Here is an 18,301-nt window from a genome sequence, read left to right on the forward strand (position 1 = left end):
GTCAACTATGTTTCCTGTAAAAAGTCCTTGTATTAAGTCATGTCCATTGTAAAAGTGAATGCTCTTAGTACTTTAGTAAGTGGTTGGCAAATACTTCTTGGGAGTAAAAGTTATTTCATTTTGGATTATAAAGAAATATACCATTTTAAAAAGATAACGAGAATGCCTTCAGGAAAATAAGGTAAGCATGTTGTGATAAAGTCTTATTAGGGAATCAGGGCATGCTGGGGACCACCTAACACAAAGGAGATTTGATTTGCAAAGAATAAACTGGTGATCAGTAAAATTTGATTGTTCCCCCACCAAGCTTGACATCTGTAGTGTACCTTATGCTTCTGAAAGAATTTAATTTTGTTGTAAGAGTGAAATTTATGAACCAAGAATGGAGTTAGCTAAAAATTCTTAAGAGTGTGAGGTTGTCCAATTCCAAGTTTAAAATTTGCAGAGTGAACCTAAACAAAATATATTCTTTGTTGCCAGTCTAAGCTCTCATCTGCACTTATTCATTGATTATTATACTCTCAGCCAACAGGATTGTTTCTTTTGTTTTTCAAAGAAAAAAATATTTTCCCTATACATTTCCTCTACTGGGACAATCTATAATGTGTGTAGATTTGTTCTTTGCCGATTTGCTCATTGCCGGAACATTTGTACATGAGTTTGACACGTGGAACATGTATCCCTACCTACTACAAGCTGTGGAATCATGAGGATTTTAGGAGAGTCAACGTAAGAGAGTTAGTAATACTGCATGACCCTCGTCCCTATAGCTACTGTCCCATGTTCGCCATTTGTACCTGACCTTCATCACTTTATTCAAATCACTTTAAGGCATGGGCCTTGTCTTACTTAGATTTTTATTTATAATTCCTTACATAGTAGATGCTCAGGAATGTTAATTTAATGAATAAAAGAGGGGAAATATATATGTACAAATATTTTTGTGTGTATATGTATACATATATGTATGTACACATATTTTCAATCTTAAAAGTTTGATTAATGCTTTTTCCACTAAGAAGAAAGATAAATTTGGATTGATGATGCCAAGACATGACACTTTTCAGCCAATGCTCAACATAATTACTCACACAAAAGAAAGCCAATTATGTGCAATACATTCGTCAATGTGTGGCCAGGGAGCAGCTGCAGGACTTTGCCCCGTTTCTCAGATCTGTCCTTCTGCAGGGCCCAGCAAACCCAGGCTCATTGAGGAACTCCTGAAACAGCTCCCGGCTTTCCTTCATGTTCTATCATTGCCGAAGGGTGTAGAAAGTTAAATAAAAGCAGAAGCAGAAGCAGCAATATTTTATATACAGCTGCCTAGTCGGCCTCATTAAGGTATTAAATTCCTGAGAGTCTGGAATTTTCCTTGAGGGATTTCATGACCAAATCGAGTTGTAGGATGTTGGATGTTGCTGCCGTGGCTGTGGCTGCCTTTTTTTTTCTTTTTCTTTTTCTTTTTTTTCCCTCTGATTTGATGTTGGTTTGGGAACTTCAACCTCTATTTTTTTCTTTCTCAGTCTCACGCAGACTTTCAGCATCTAACTATTTTGAGTTAATGGTGAGAAGCCAGATGATTGTAAAATGTGTGCAGAGCACTGGCCTTGTGCTCAGAACTGTCATAGGTCCCTGTAAGTTTAGTAAGTTCTATACTTGTCCCCTCGGCAAGCATTTTTTTCTTATTAAACCCACTGTCCCATAAAGTGCTCCTTAAAAGAAAATGTGACTTTGCTTTCATTCCCTTTCTTCCTTGCACACTATTCAACAAGTGTCTGGACTTTTCTGTGCCAGGCGTATGGCTGGTGATGATAGACTTCTGGCACAAGGGTCTTGAATAGGGTGAGGCAGCAGGCAGGCATCTCCTCTGCCTATGTCTTCCCACTGAAGAATCTGGTGCCATGCCCTGAAACTGCTGCATGAGCTTCTGGGGCATTCTGGAATTAAATGCAAGGTTTTTTCAGTAGACCCATTGAAGAAATCGTCAAGGAGACTAATGAAAGTCTGAAACCCCAAACTGGAACAAGCTCACATTAACTTGGTAAGGCAGCAGCCCTGGTTGCCACCTGCTGACACACTGCCCATAGTTCTAGAGTGAGAGTTCTAGGCTGGCTGGACCTCTCGTAAGCTGGGAACATATCTCTGATTAGAGCCATTAGAGTGGCTCCCTCAGCCGGTTCAGAACTTGCGTAGTCACACTCACTTTGCTGAACTGTGGTTTCAGTTTAGGAGGTTTTAGGGGGAACAAAAATGCAAGGTTTGGGGAAAAAAAAGGAAGCCATAGGGAAAGTGATTCAGGAAGATTCTCCTCCCTCATCACTTTGGGCTGGCAGGAAAGCAGGCAAATGGCAGCAGTGACCAGGTGTAAGTATAAGAAAGTTGATTTGGAAAATAGGTCCTTTGAGGCTCATTTGGGTGAGAATCATTGAGATTACACAAGGAAGCAGCTGGTAAGTTCCGGAAACCTTTTTATATAAGCCCAGAATCTGAATAATGCACTAAATGGAGTGTATTGCATATATTTAAATATTTACGTACAAATGGCTGTCATTTCTTAGCCTGCTGTGCTGTGGTCCCATTGTGAGGCGATTGTTTTTAAATTATCATTGTCTAGATGCTAGGAAGGCATTGTACACAAGATGAGAATCACAGAAACCCAAAGAAAAGGCAGAAGAGGCTGTTACAATCCAAATACATTCCTCGTAGCAAACTGTAAGAAGTTTTGAAAGCAGTATAGTGTAGCAATTAAAACGGAAGGGTTTGCAGTTGGATCTGAATTTAAATTCTTCCCTCGACTCACCAGTTTTGTAAGCTTGGGTAAATCACTTTTCCTGTCTTTGAACTTCAAATTCCTCATCTCTAAGGCGAGGATGATAGTAGTTCCCACCTCACCGAGGTGTTGTGAGAATTAAATGAGTTAATGGTGTTGGGTCACTGATACTAAACCCTCAACAGATGCTAGCTTCCTGCGGGTGCCTGGAGGAAGTCATTGTCAAAATACTGGAGAGTAAGATTCGCAGAGCCAGGCGCTTTGCTTTGGAAGTGAAACTGGAGCAGTAAACAGAACAATGCCTGGTACCTCTGTGGTAGGTGTCCCTAAATACTGGTTGACTAACTGAATAAATGTGTCTAAGCACTTTGAGTGTGTGAGTTGGGTTATTTTATGACATTAATACAAATGTGCATTTCAAATGAGGAAAGCATAAGGGAAGAAATAATGAGTGAAGGTTGTGAGTGTGGCAACCTCTCATTTCCCATCGGGAACACAGGGCTTGGTTCTGTTTTCTTCCCTGAGGTCAGATGATTGAGGGAAGTGGTTTTGGAGTGTTCTGAAAGGTCTCTTCCTGGGCACAGCACTGCCAGTTCCTTTTGTTCTTCTGCTGGTATGGGGTGAAACAGGCATGGGAGGCAAGTGCACATGGAGACTACTGACTACAATCACTGTGTTCTCTCATGGACTTTCTGGATCATGAGTTTAATATCACCCCTCAGGACAGAAAAAAAGACTCAGAGGTAGCAGACTCTGGAGCCTAACTGGAGTCACTGTTTTCCCGTTCGTTAAAGACCCTGTCCTGGATCTCTTCTAAACTCTCAGGCTGGGGGCCGGTTGGTTCTGTCTTTGACTCTGTGCCTTGTCTTCTCTGGTCTCCATGTTCCAAGTCCTTGTGCTGCCACTGAGGAAAGGGATTGACAGTCCCTGTCTAGCCCCAGCCGAAGGTCATTACCCAGACAAGATGCGATGAGCAAATATTGCCTTTGGAGGGAGTTGCTCAAATTTGCCAAAGAAAGGAATGCTGTTCTGGGACCTCCTAGCTAGAGGATTGTGTAAATCACTCAACATTAGCAAAGTTCAGGTTATGAAAGTAATCTCCATTTGTTCCACAGATAATTAGCCCAAGGAAAATGGTGACAGTAGATGTATTCTCTAACTTCTCAGGAGGTAGTCCTAGAAGTTAGGCTCCAGAGAGTTTTAAATGTTCATTTGAAAGATGCTCCATGCAGTTCGCTACTGTGTATTGAGCTCTTCCTGCTTCCCAGGCCAGACTCTTGAGTGCTTGAGACACATTAACTTAGTCAACTAAAGTCATTTTTTATTATTATATCCTATTTATAAGGAGGAAACTGAGGCATGGGGCGGTTCGGTGACTTATCCAATGTTCTGTATTGACTTTCAAAAACTGATTCTAGATGTGAGGAAGCTGAAATGCTGAGAAATAGCCCAGGTATGGAAAAAAAATTAACTTGTTCACTGTGTTAATAAGGTTTTTATAACTATGGTCAAAATACCTGAATAACTTAGAGGAAGAAGTTTATTTGGCTCATGGTTTCAGAAGTTGAAGTTCAGTCTGTGGCTGGTGGACTCCCTTCAGAATCCATTGCTCTGGGCTTGAATTGAGGTGGAGCATCATGGCAGATGAGCCTGGTGGAAGAAAGGTACTTAGCTCATGGTGACCAGGAAGCATAGGGGGACAAGATAAAATCCCCAAGGACACACCCCTAGATCCACCTCCTCCAGCCATATCCCACCTTCCTATGGTTACCACCCACTTAGTTCTTTCAAATTATTAATCTAACAAATGGATTAATCCACTGATTAGGTTACAGCTCTGGTAATCTAATTGTTTCACCTCCTGCATTAACACAGGAGCTTTGGGGGTGACCCCTTGTATTCACACCATAATATTCACTAAGCTGAATAACCAGAATTTTCACCTCTAAGGTAGGTACACAAGGAATCATTCCCTCCTTGACTTTGAGAATGTGTTTCAGCCCCATAAAGTCTTTATGCTAGGGACCCCAGGGTGAGGCATCTCAGACTTCCTCCTCTTGATTCCTCAACAGCCTAAAATCTGGGACCTCAGAACTTCCAATGTAGTCACAGAAGATGCTGAGCTATTTCTAATATTTCAAAAAATCTAAAATAAATTGTTCATTTAGGGGCATTAAAATAATACGAGCCAATAAGAGTATAAAAACAGGGGTAGGAGATAGCTCAGTTGGTAGAGTGCTTGCCTCCTGAGCATAAGGCCCTGGATTCAATCCCCGGCACCACAAATAAATAAATAAAAACAATATGTTTTTTATATTTGTCCAAAATTATGTATATTGTGTTAATGTAATAATGCAGTTATCTTGTGTGAATCTGATGGCTTTTTATGACAATTATGCATTTTAAATCTTATAAATGGATGATTATTGACTTTTATATACAGTTTAAATATATCCTTGTTAACAAGAAATCTGGGATTTAGAGTACAGACAAGATAGAAATGGATCTTGGGAATGAGAAAATTAGCATCCATTGGTCTGTAGTATAAGAGAGAAGTGCTGCTAATAGTGAAGAGATCCCAGGAAGCTGGTATGGATGTAGACCTTCCATTCTGAAAGAAGATAATGCTTTCTTGTGATGATCTTCCTTATCTTCTCTTACTTTACACACCTGTGAATGGTTCTTATCAAGATCTTAGGATTCACCAACCTAAGATCTTGAATTTTACCAACAAAATTTGCAAAACATAATCAGAGTGGTGAACTGTTAGGTACCCCCACATCCACCACCCAATAATGCATTACAAAGCCAAACAAAAATCGTATTTTGTATTATCTGCTGTTTGGATTTTCTAAGCCATCAAGCCTTTAGGGAGAACTGTTTGAGCTGTAACTTAATGGTATAGATACGATATACATACTATACATATACTAATGTGTAGCTAGTGTAGCATAGGAACCAGACATGTACCAGTATATAGTTATAACCATATAGTAGGTGTGTAACCATAAACTGTAACACCAATTGAATTGTTTTGTTTTCATCGAATTTTTGAATAAGTCATGTATTTGCATGGATTAAAAATCAAACCAGTGAAATGAGGTATACTCACTGCTGTTTTCTTGTACCATATTTTTTCCCCTGTCCCTTGACCTACAGACCATCCCTTTAATTTACTGAATGTCCTTACTGGTTATATTCATGCATACACAAGTAAATACATATAGTATTTTTTATTCCATTTCCTCTCAAGCACAAAAGGTGACATATGGCATATTCATGTGTGGGCACACACATGTATATATTTGTTTTAATGGGCATATGGGTTGTTTTCAGTCATTTGTTGAAAACAAATGGTGCTATAATGAATGTCATGAGAATATATCATTGTGCATGTGTGCAGCTCTACTTATAGAAAAAAAATTCCAATAGGGTTTGAGGCTGGGTGTCAAGGATAAATGTATTTGAAATTTTAATAATGTTCACAAATTGATCCTTAGGGGTTGTGTTCCCATAGGCAAGATATGAAAAATTTTCATTTTTGTGGGCTCCTTAAAAGAGAGCACTAGAAAACATTTTCACCTATCAGATTGGCCAACTTTCAGAAATTATATTTCTCCTATTTGAAAAGATGCGCAACCTTTCTCATGATGCTTAAGGGTCATTTCATTTATTTTCTTTGAAATATCTATTTCTTGCCAAATTTTCCACTGGGTTATGAATAGTTTGCTTACTGATTTGTAGTAGCTTTTTCAATACTAGTGAGATTATCAATTTTTTTTTCTGTGATATGAACCGAAAATATATTACCAGGATTGTTATTTGTTTCTTTTCTTTTTTCTCTCTCTCTCTCTCAAATGTTTTATTACACTCCAGACACTCTAGAGGCTGAGGCAGGAACATGGAATTTCAAGGCCAGCCTGGGCAACTTGGTGAGACCCTGTCTCAAATGAAAAAGTAGGAAGGGCTAGGCGTGCGGCTCAGTGGTAGAGCGCCCCTGGATTCAGTCCCCAGTTCTGGGAAAAATCAGAAGTGCTTCACAGTGTGCTCCTCCTCCCAGTGACCATGCGCAGCCATGCGCACGTCTGGTGAGAAGAGGTGACGGCCACGGCTCTGTGACCCAGGGCCACCATACTGTGGAAGGCCACTTGTCACACACTGTGACCCGCCTCGACTGACCCGGTAACTGAGGGGCTGCCAAGTGCCCTTGGGGTGTGCAGTGCTGCGTGGGGACTCTGCACAGAGGCCTCAGCCCCAGGGAGCAGGGTGGTGTGGGGTTTCCTCTGGTACTAGCACACTGTGCAGCGGGGACCTGCAGAAGTTTTTATTTTGGGAATTTTTCTTTTTCCCTTTTCTGGCTGTTGTTAATGGTATGTAACTGAAGAAGTGGGATGCCAAGACGGAGGGGCCACCATTCATGGGCCAGCCCAAGTCATCCCGGTGGCTGGTCATGAGGATGTTATGCAGGAATGCAGACAGTGCTCTGTTCTGCACCGTCCCCCCGCACGCTTTTCCCTGTTTGGGAACCTTTTTCTCTCTGTGCCTCAAGCTACCTGTGACTTTCTAACTTGCTCTCCAGTGGACTATAAGTTCCTATTCTGTATCTAATAGGTTCAAGGTCTCTGTTGAGATAACTACATTCTCTGTTTCATATTAACATTGGACACATTAATCTTTACTTTGGGATATCTTTTGATGACTTTAGTATCTTAATAGTCTCCAGTTCTGTTTTTGTTATTTGTTTCTTGACTTTGCTTATGGTATTTTATTGTTTGTAATGTAAAAGTTGTTTAATGTAGTTGAATTTATCAAACTTTAATTTTATATTTCCTAGGTTTTGAAACATAGTTGGAAATGCCTTTCCCTCCTTTAAACAACTCACTTTTCTGGTATTTAAAAAATTATGGAAAAGTTTGAGCATACAAAAATTAGAGAAAATAGTATAATGGAACTCAGGTAACCAACATCCAATTTATTAAAATAATTTATTTATTTTGATTCATTGTAAACAAACGGGGTAAAACTTATTTCTCTGGTTGTATGTGAAAAAGAGTCATACTATTTGTGTAATCATACATGTACATAGGGTAATGATGTTTGTCTCATTCTGTTATTTTTCCTTCTCCCCACCCCTCCCATCCCTCTTTCCTCTATACAATCCATCCTTCCTCCATTCTTGACTCCCTCCCACCCCCATTATGTATCATCATCCGCTTATCAGAGAGATCATTGTCTGTCCTTTGGTTTTTTGAGATTGGCTTATCTCATTGGCATGATATTCTCCAACTTCATCCATTTGCCTGCAAATGCTATGATTTTATTATTCTTTATGGCTGAGTAATATTCCATTGTGTTCCATTCAATAATATTCCATTATTATTCTTTATGGCTGAGTAATATTCCACAGTTTCTTTATCCATTCATCAATTGAAGGGCATCTAGGTTGGTTCCACAGTCTAGCTATTGTGAGTTGAGCAGCTATGATTATTGATGTGGCTTTAGTAAGCTGATTCCAAGTCTTTTGGGTATAGGCCAAGGAGTGGGATAGCTGGGTCAAATGGTGGTTCCATTCCAAGTTTTCTAAGGAATCTCCACACTGCTTTCCAGAGTGGCTGCACTAATTTGCAGCCCCACCAGTAATGTATAAGTGTACCTTGTCCCCAACATCCACACCAACACCTATTGTTGCCTGTATTTTTGATAATCTCCATTCTAATTGGGGTGAAATGAAGTCTTAGGGTAGTTTTGATTTGCATTTCTCTTATTACTAGAGATGCTGAACATTTTTTCATATATCTGTTGATTGCTTGTAGATCTTCTTCTGTGAAGTGTCTGTTCATTCCTTAGCCCATTTGTTGATTGGGTTATTTGTATTCTTGGTGTAAAGTTTTTTGAGTTCTTTATAGATTCCGGAGATTAGTGCTCTATCTGAAGCATGTGTGGCAAAGATTTTCTCCCACTCTGTAGGCTCTCTCTTTACATTGCTGATAGTTTCCTTTGCTGAGAAAAAGCTTTTTAGTTTGAATCTATCCCAATTATTGATTCCTGCTTTTATTTCTTGTACCTTGGGAGTCATGTTAAAGAAGTCTGATCCTAAGCTGACATGATGAAGATTTGGACCTACTTTTTCTTCTTAAGGTGCAGTGTCTCTGATCTGATTCCAAGGTCCTTGATCCATTTTGAGTTGATTTTTGTGCAGGGTGAGAGATAGGGATTTAGTTTCATTCTGCTGCAAATGAATTTCCAGTTTTGCCAGCACCATTTGTTGAACAGGCTATCTTTTCTCCATTGTATGTTTTTGGCACCATTGTCTAGTATGAAAAAACTATATTTATTTGGGTTTATCTCTGTGTCCTCTATTCTGTACCATTGATCTACCTGCCTATTTTGGTACCAATACCATGCAGTTTTTGTTACTATTGCTCTGTAGTATAGTTGGAGTTATGGTATTGTGATACCCCCTGCTTCACTCTTCCTACTAAGGATTGCTTTAGCTATTCTGGGTCTCTTATTTTTCCAAATGAATTTCATGATTGCTTGAACTATTTCTATGAGGTACATCATTGGGATTTTAATCAGAATTGCATTGAATTTGTATAGCACTTTTGGTAGTATGGCCCTTTTGACAATATTAATTCTGCCTATCCAAGAACATGGGAGATCTTTCCATCTTCTAAGGTTTTCTTTAATTTCTTTCTTTAGTGTTCTGTAGTTCTCATTGTAGAGGTTATTCACCTCTTTTGTTAGATTGATTCCCAAGTATTTTTTTTTTTTTTGAGGCTATTGTGAATAGGGTAGTTTTCCTAAATTCTCTTTCAGAGGATTCATCACTTATGAATAAAATGCATTAGATTTATGAGCATTAATTTTATATCCTGCTACTTAACTGAATTCATTTATGAGTTCTAGAAATTTTCTGGTGGAATATTTTGGTTCCTCTAAATATAGAATCTTGTCATCGACAAATAGGGATATTTTGAGTTCTTCTTTTCCTATTCATATCCCTTTAATTTCTTTGGTCTGTCTAATTGCTCTGGCTACAGTTTCAAGGATGATGTTGAATAGAAGTGGTGAAAGAGTATCCCTGCCTTGTTCCAGTTTTTAGGGGGAATGCTTTCAGTTTTTCTCCATTTAGAATGATATTGCCCATAGGCTTAGAATAGACAGCCTTTACAATATTGAGGAATGCTCCTACTATTCCTATTTTTTCTCATGTTTTGAGCATGAAAGGGTGCTGTATTTTATCAAATGCTTTTTCTGCATCTACTGAAATAATCAATTGATTCTTAACTTTAAGTCTGTTGATATGGTGAATTACATTTATTGATTTCTGGATGTTGAACCAGCCTTGCCTCCCTGGGATAAAACCCACTTGATCGTGGTGCCCTATCTTTTTCATATGTTTTTGTATGTGATTTGCTAAAATATTGTTAAGAATTTTTGTATCTATGTTCATTAGGGATGTTGGTCTGAAATTTTCTTTCTCTGGTTTTGTTATCAGGGTGATATTAGTTTCATAGAATGAGTTTGGAAGTGTTCCCTCCTCTTCTATTTCCTGGAATACTTTGAGGAGTATTGGAATGAGCTCTTCTGTCACTGCCCGCAGCAACAATCCCGCGGATATTTGTTACTGCCTGCAGCAATAATTGCGCGGGTATTTATCAGAGGTGGACTGGAAATAAACTACTTCTATTCCTGTGCTGCTTCCTTGCTTGCTTATTCTCTAGCTTATAGAGGAAAAGAGGCTTACTTGATTTTAGAGGAAGAGAGGCTTTGAGAGGAAGATAGGCTTTGCATATAGAGGAAGTTTTAGAGAAAGACAGGCTTCTATGCTTATCAGAGATCTGTTTCTTCTTAGAGTTCTGTTGCTTCTTCTTAGAGGTGCGTCCTGCATCCTGTGAACTAAAGGTGCATACTAGAGGTGCGTGCTAAAGGTGCTGTCTATCTGAGGTGCTTCTTAGTGATGCGTCCCGGGTACTGCAATCTGTGATCTGCAACGTAGAGGTGTGTTCTCAGTTCTCCGCCCTGCGATCTGCCATCTGCCTTCTTCCTGCTGCCTCCTGCCTGCTGCCTCCTGCTTGCTGCTTACTGCTGCTGCTTTCTGCTTGCTGCTGCTTCTTCTTGCCTTCCGCCCGCTTATATTCCCTCCAGGAGGCGGAGGGCAGGGCCGCACCAGTTAAGCGAAGATCAGGGGAAGAGCCAGCTGCCCAATCACCGCAAGGTCAAAACGAGCAGGCCCAAGCAGGAGCACTCTGGGAACACCTGTGCATGTGTTGTGTGCGTGGACTTAATTGAATACGGCCAATGACAAAACACCTGGGTGTGCTTATGCTAACCGACTTCCTCACCAACGATGTGATTAAAACAACTTCTGGCTGGCTGCCAGGAGCCATCTTGGTGTAGTCTGTATGGCATAGCCCCCAACACTCTTCTTTGAAGGTCTTGTAGAATTTGGCTGAGAATCCATTTGGTCTCTTTGTTAGTAGGCTTTTGATGACTTCTTCAATTTCATTGCTTGAAATTGATCTATTTAAATTGCATATGTCCTCCTGATTCAGTTTGGGTGGATCATATGTCTCTAGAAACTTACTGATGTCTTTGAGATTTTCTATTTTATTGGAGTATAGATTTTCAAAATAGTTTCTAATTATGTTTTGTATTTCAATTGTGTCTGTCGTGATAGTTCCTTTTTCATCCTGAATTAGTAATTTGAGTTTTCTTTTTCCTTCTCTTTGTTAGTGTGGCTAAGGGTTTATCAATTTTGTTTATTTTTTCAAAGAACCAACTTTTTATTTTGTTAATTTTTTCTATTGTTTCTTTTGCTTCAATTTCATTGATTTCAGCTCTGATTTTAATTTTTTCCTGTCTTCTACTACTTTTGGTGTTGATCTGTTTTTCTTTTTCTAGGGCTTTGAGCTGTAGTGTTAGGTTTTTTATTTGTTGACTTTTTCTTCTTTTATTGAATGTACTCCATGACATGAATTTTCCTCTAGTACTGCTATCATAATGTCCCAGAGATTTTGATATGTTGTATCTTTGTTCTCATTTACCTCTAAGAATTTTTTTATTTCCCCTCTGATGTCTTCTATTATCCATGCATCATTCAATAGCATATTATTTAATCTTCAGGTGTTGGAATAGTTTCTGTTTTTCATTTTGTCGTTGATTTCTAATTTCATTCCATTATGATCTGATAGAATACAAGGTGGTATCTCTATCTTTTTGTATTTGCTAAGAGTAGCTTTGTGGCATAATATATGGTCTGTTTTAGAGAAGGACCCTTGTGCTGCTGAGAAGAAAGTGTATTTGCTCATTGATGGATGGAATATTATATATACGTCTGTTAAGTCTAAATTATCGATTGTGTTATTGAGATCTATGGTTTCTTTGTTCAATTTTTGTTGCAAGATCTGTCCAGTGTTGAGAGAGGTGTGTTAAAGTCACCTAGTATTATTGTGTTGTGGTCTATTTGCTTTCTGGAATTGAGAAGGATTTGTTTGACGTACATGGATGAGCCATTGTTAGGGGAATAAATGTTTATGATTGTTATGTCTTGCTGATTTATGCTTCCCTAAAGTAGTATGAAATGACCTTCTTTATTCCTTCTGATTAACTTTGGCTTGAAGTCTGCTTTATCTGATATGAGGATGGATACTCCTGCTTTTTCGCTGAGTCCATATGCATGGTATGTTTTTTAGTATCCTTTCACCTTTAGTCTGTGACTGTCTTTTTCTATGAGACGAGTGTCTTGAAGGCAGTATTTTGTTGGGTCTTTCTTTTTAATTCAATCTGCCAGTCTGTGTCTTTTGATTGATGAGTTCAGGCCATTAATAATTAGGATTATTATTGAGATATGATTTGTATTCATGGTCATTTTGGCTTATTTTTGTTTTTTAACTTAACTTGGTTTCTTCTTTATTTGGCTATTCCTTTGGGGTAGTTCCTCCCTTTGCTGACTAACATTGTTGTTTTTCATTTCTTCCTCATGGAATGTTTTGCTGAGAATGTTTTGTAGTGATGGCTTTCTATTTGTAAATGCTTTTAGCTTTTGTTTATCATGGAAGGATTTTATTTCATTGTCAAATCTGAAGGTAAGTTTGCTGGGTATAAGATTCTTGGTTGGCATCCATTTTCTTTCAGAACTTGAAATATGTTGTTTCAGACCCTTCTAGCTTTTAGGGTCTGGGTTGAAAAATTTGCTGATAACCGTATTGGTTTCTCCTTATTTGTAATCTGATGCTTTTCTCTCGCAGCCTTTAAAATTCTATCTTTATTTTGTATGTTAGGTATTCTTATTATAATGTGCCTTGGTATAGGTCTGTTGTAATTTTGTACATTTGGTGTCCTGTAAGCCTCTTATATTTGATTTTCCATTTCATTTTTCAGATTTGTGAAATTTTCTGATATTATTTCATTGAGTAGATTGTTCATTCCTTTGGTTTGTTTCTCTGTGCCTTCCTCAATCCCAATAATTCTTAAATTGGTTTCTTCATGATATCCAATAATTCTTGGAGATTCCGTTCATGATTTCTTACCATCTTCTCTGTTTGGTCAACTTTGTTTTCAAGATTAAATATTTTGTTTTCTATGTCTGAGGTTCTGTCTTCTGGGTGTTCTATTCTATTGGTTATACTTTCCATGGAGTTTTTAATTTGGTTTATTGTTTCCTTCATTTCAAGAACTTCTGTTTTTTTTTTTTTTCTTCTTTCAGAATCTCTCTCTCTTTATTGAAATGATCCTTTACTTCTTGCATTTGTTCTTTTAACTGTTGATTGGCGTGATCATCCAATGCCTGCATTTGCTCTCTTATCTCATCGTTTGCTTCTCTGATTATTTTAATTATGTACATTCTGAACTCCCTTTCAGACATTTTTTCTGCCATGCCGTCATTGGATTTTTATTGATGTAGCCTCTGGGTTTGTTTGGGACACTTTCTTTCCTTGATTCCTCATATTACTCATGTATCTTCCCCTCTAGGAGTGCAAATCTGAGGTATATGCAGTTTTCCCCCTATAGACTTATAGTGTCCCTGCAGGTTTCCTGTAGCTCACTTTGTAGTCTTCAGTAGCTTGAAGTCTTGGAGGAACTTGATAATGTAGTGACCCAAAAAGGATGCTGCCCATCTAGGGATGGTGGCTTCCAGGTGGCATATATTCCCTGCTAGTGGGCAGAGGCACCTCCACATGTTGACAGATGGTCAACCTCAGGGGGCACTAGACTGTGGGCTGGGGCCCAGCTGGTCTGGTCCCAGCTGTCTGGGACACCTCCTCAGCGGGGAAGTCTCACCCTGCGGTTCTGCACTGGCCCCGGCTCTCTCAATATTTCTTCTTGAATCCTGAGTCAGGGAGCGACATCAAATGCAGTCACCCTCTAGTCCACCATCTTGCTTCTCCCCAACATCCAATTTTGACAATTAGATATATTTTGCCAGTCTTATCTGTTGCTCTACTCATTTAGAGGGTATTTAAAGGAAATTCCAGACATCATGTTATTTTCTTAATAAGTACATCAATATATATCAATAGCATGTAAGGAGTTTTTGGAATATGCATTCCATATCATGATTATATCAATAAGTCCTTAAAATTATTGAATACCATTTTGTGTTGAAATTTTTTCTTCTGGAATTTTTATAGGTCTGTGTGCACACGCGCGCGTGTGTGTGTGTGTAATTCTGTGTGTAAAATTTCCCTGGTCACCCAGTTGTCCAAACCCAACTTCTTAAAGTATAGGTATAGGTATCCTTATGGTATAGGCGTGGGAGGAAGACACCTTTGCTATATAACAAAATCCCATATAAATTTGAATCCATTCCTGGACTCTTCATTCTGTTCCATTTATTTGTCTATTCAAAGGTTACTACAACACTGTTTTAATTATTGGAGTATTAAGAGTATTTTAATATCTATTAGGACTAAATGAAATAGTAAGTCATCTGCTCAACTCATGCTTTATAAAAATGGCAGGGAACCATAATTTACAATCCAGCTTCCTTAGTTCAGGGAATGGCCTAGTGATTTAGAAATAGGCAGTGTGGGAATGGGAGTTGGATGTGAGAGTGAATGTGTTTCCTAAGGAAGGTTCTGGTAAAGGCTCACTGTGTAGCAGAGTATAGCAAGTAAACAGTAATAACGTAAGAGCCTGAAACCAGGGCAGGTGCAGGAAGGAGAGGAACCAACAAAGGGAAGAGTACCTGGTCTCAGTGGTTGAAGCTTGCTTCTTCCTTAGGAAGTAACAGTCCTAGTTCTCCTCCGGCAAAGGAAGGAGGAAGGCCTGTAGCAGAGAAGATGGATACAGTTGCTTTATGCCTACTGTGGGGAGCTGATCAGAGATATGAAGAGCTACAGCACCTCCAGGGCCTGGTCATGTGTGAAGGAGGCTGTGCCATCATTTTGCACTGAGCAGTTCGTGGGTCTGGACAGTAGTGATCCTGAACACGTGCACCAGCTCCTGCCTGACTCAAGAGGATACCTCATGCCTACTTCCCAAGAAGAGGGATGAAGGTGTGTTATTCCCAGCATTCTTCTTAGGAGGCAGTGTAAGATCTACCTAGTAATCTCTTTACTAGAAAAGATCTGGGAGAGCTGACTTCTGATGCTGAGTTATTGTGGAAAAGACATCTAATGCATCCAGCTGGGGCAAATTCTAATACTGGCTTTTTCTTTGAAATGCTCCTGCCTGCTAAACTCTGTCTACACCCTCCCCAAAGCCTGTGGAATGGCAAAGGACAACACATAGCGAATGGGTCTGCATGCAGAGTGGGAGGAAAAACTGAACCTGGAATTGCTGTAAGATGACATCATTCCCCTGCAGACACCCTTAATCACCTTCAAAACAGCCTGTAACCTCCCCATCCCCAATTTCCTCCTTACACCCTGGAGGTGATCACAGTGCACTTACCTCACAGCCATGCGGGAGGGTTAATTAGTTTTGGATGGGAAAGTTCTTTGAAGATGAATCATATGGTACAGTGGATGTGCTAATTCAAGGCTTCACAGTCCCGGAGCTGGGATAACTGCCTGTTGCCCAAACCTCAGCACTAAGGGGTAAATGGAAATTTGGTCTGCTTCAGAGCCAGGGGAGTGGACTTCACAGCCTGAATAGAAGGGTGAAGTCAATCTTATTCAAGCCTTTCTTCAACTGTGGCTTAGCGAGTACCAGTCCTCTACTAACTGCAGCAGGCAGCTGTGGGGTGTGGCGGGCTGAGGGGTTAAACCCTGCAGTGCAGGCCCTGGGCTCTTGCAGGAGTGAACAGTGCTCACTTTGCCACCAATGGCTATGGGCTCACATTGATTGCAGTGGCCTCTATACCTGGCACTCTATGGAAACCCTGTAGGGTTGTCATTGTGTTTCCAGTCTTCCTTTTAGGGAACTTTCAGTGAGGAGAATCATTTTTCTTTCTTTTTTTCCCTTTTATTTATTTATTTATTTTTAGTTATACATGATAGTAGAATGTATTTGGCACAATATACATACATAAAGTGTAACTTACTCTATTAGGCTCCTACTCTTGTGGTTGTGCATGCTGTGGCGTTACCCTGGTGGTATGTACAAATACAAGGTTAATGAAAGTTATGAACAATTAATTCTACTGTCTTTCCTATTCCCCTCCCCCTCCCCAACCTCTCTTATTTTGGGTTATATTCCACAAATTAGAAAGAACATTCAGCCTTTGGTTTTTGGGGATTGGCTTATTTCACTTGGCATGATATTCTCCAGTTCCACCCATTTACCAGAAAATGACATAATTTCATTCTTTATGGCTGAGTACTAATCCCTTGTGTATATATACCACATTTTCTTTATTCATTAATCTGTTGAAGGCCAACTAGGTTGTTTCCATAATTTAGCTATTGTGAAGAGCTTCTATAAACACTAATGTGACTGCATCACTGTAATATACTGATTTTAAGTACTTTGGGTATTAAGGGAGGAGTGGGATAACTGGGTCAAATGATGGTTCCATTCCAAGTTTTCTAAGAAATCTCCATACTGCTTTCCATAGTGGTTACACCAATTTGCAGTCCCACCAGCAATGTATGACAGTACCTTTCTCCCTACATCCTCACCAATATTTATTGTTACTTGTATTCTTTAAAACTGTTGTTCTGACTGGAGTGAGATGAAATCTCAGTATAGTTTTGATTTGCATTTCTGTAATTGCTAGAGATGTTGAACATTTTTTCGTATATTTTTTGATCATTTGTATTTCTTCTGTGAAGTGTTTGTTCAATTTCCCTGCCCATTTATTGAATGGGTTATTTGTTTTTCTGGTGTTAAGTTTTTTGAGTTCTTTTTACATTCTGGAAATTAATGCTTTATCTGAGGTGAATATTTTCTCCCAATATGTAGGATCTCTATACACATTTTTGATTGTTTCCTTTGCTACGAAGAAGCTTTTCAGTTTAATACCATCCCATTCATTGATTCTCAATTTTACTTCTTGCACTTTTGTAGTCTTGTTGAGGAATTTGTTTCCCAAGATGACATGTTGGAGAGTTGGGCCTAGTTTTTCTTCTAGTAAGTGCAGGGCCTCTGGTCTAATGCCTAGGTCTTTGATCCACTTAGAGTTGAGTTTTGTACAGGGTGAGATATAGGTGAGATATTCTATTATATATGGATTTCCAGTTTTCCCAGCACCATTTGTTGAAGAGGCTATCTTTTCTCCAGTGTATGTTTGTGGCACCTTTGTCTAGGATGACATAACTGTATTCATGTGGGTGTGTCTCTGTGTCTTCTATTCTGTTCCACTGGTCTTCGTGTCTGTTTTGGTGCCAATGGCATGCTGTTTTTGTTACTATAGCTCTATAGTATAATTGAAGGTCTGGTATTGTGATGCCTCCTCTATCACTTTTCACGAAAAGGATTGCTTTGGCTATTCTGGACCTCTTGATTTTCCAAATGAATTTCATGATTGTTTTCTCTCTTTCTGTGAAGAACATCATTAGGGTCTTTATAGGAATTGCATTAAATCTGTATAGTGTTTTTGGTAGTGTGGCCTTTTGATAATATTGATTCTGCCTATCCAGGAACATGGGAGATCTTTCCATTTTCTGAAGTCTTCTTCAATTTCTTTCTTTAGTGTTCTATAGTTTTCATTATAGAGGTCTTTTATCTATTTGTCAGGTTGATTCCCAAATGTTTTATTTTTTTGAGGCTACTATAAAGGGGATAGTTTTCCTGATTTGTCTTTCAGCTGATATATCATTGGTATATAGAAATGCAGTTGATTTATTGGTATTGATTTTAAACCCTGCTGTTTTGCCAAATTCATTTATGAGTTCTAGGAGTTTTCTAGTAGAGTTTTGTGGGTCTTCTAAATATAGAACCATGTCCTCAGCAAATAAGGACAGTTTGAGTTCTTCTTTTCCTATTCATATTCTTTTAATTTCTTTCTTTTGTCTAATTGCTCTGGCTAGTGTTTCAGGGACTATGTTGAATAGAAGTGGTGAAAGAAGATATCCCTGTCTTGTTCCAGTTTTTAGAGGGAATGCTTTGAGTTTTTCTGCATTTAGAATGATGTTAGCCTTG

General features: G+C 39.0%; 1 long non-coding RNA gene across 1 annotated transcript; it reads left to right on the forward strand.

Moving 5' to 3' along the window:
* Nucleotides 1-1,490: 1,490 nt before the first annotated feature.
* On the forward strand, nt 1,491-7,429 carry LOC306656896. Its single transcript, XR_013762659.1, has 3 exons — nt 1,491-4,720; nt 6,647-6,702; nt 6,831-7,429. It is a non-coding gene; the product is annotated as an uncharacterized lncRNA (long non-coding RNA).
* Nucleotides 7,430-18,301: the final 10,872 nt, after the last annotated feature.

Source organism: Sciurus vulgaris, assembly GCF_902686455.1.
Source record: "Sciurus vulgaris genome assembly, chromosome: 3".
Classification (NCBI taxonomy): Eukaryota; Metazoa; Chordata; class Mammalia; order Rodentia; family Sciuridae; genus Sciurus; species Sciurus vulgaris.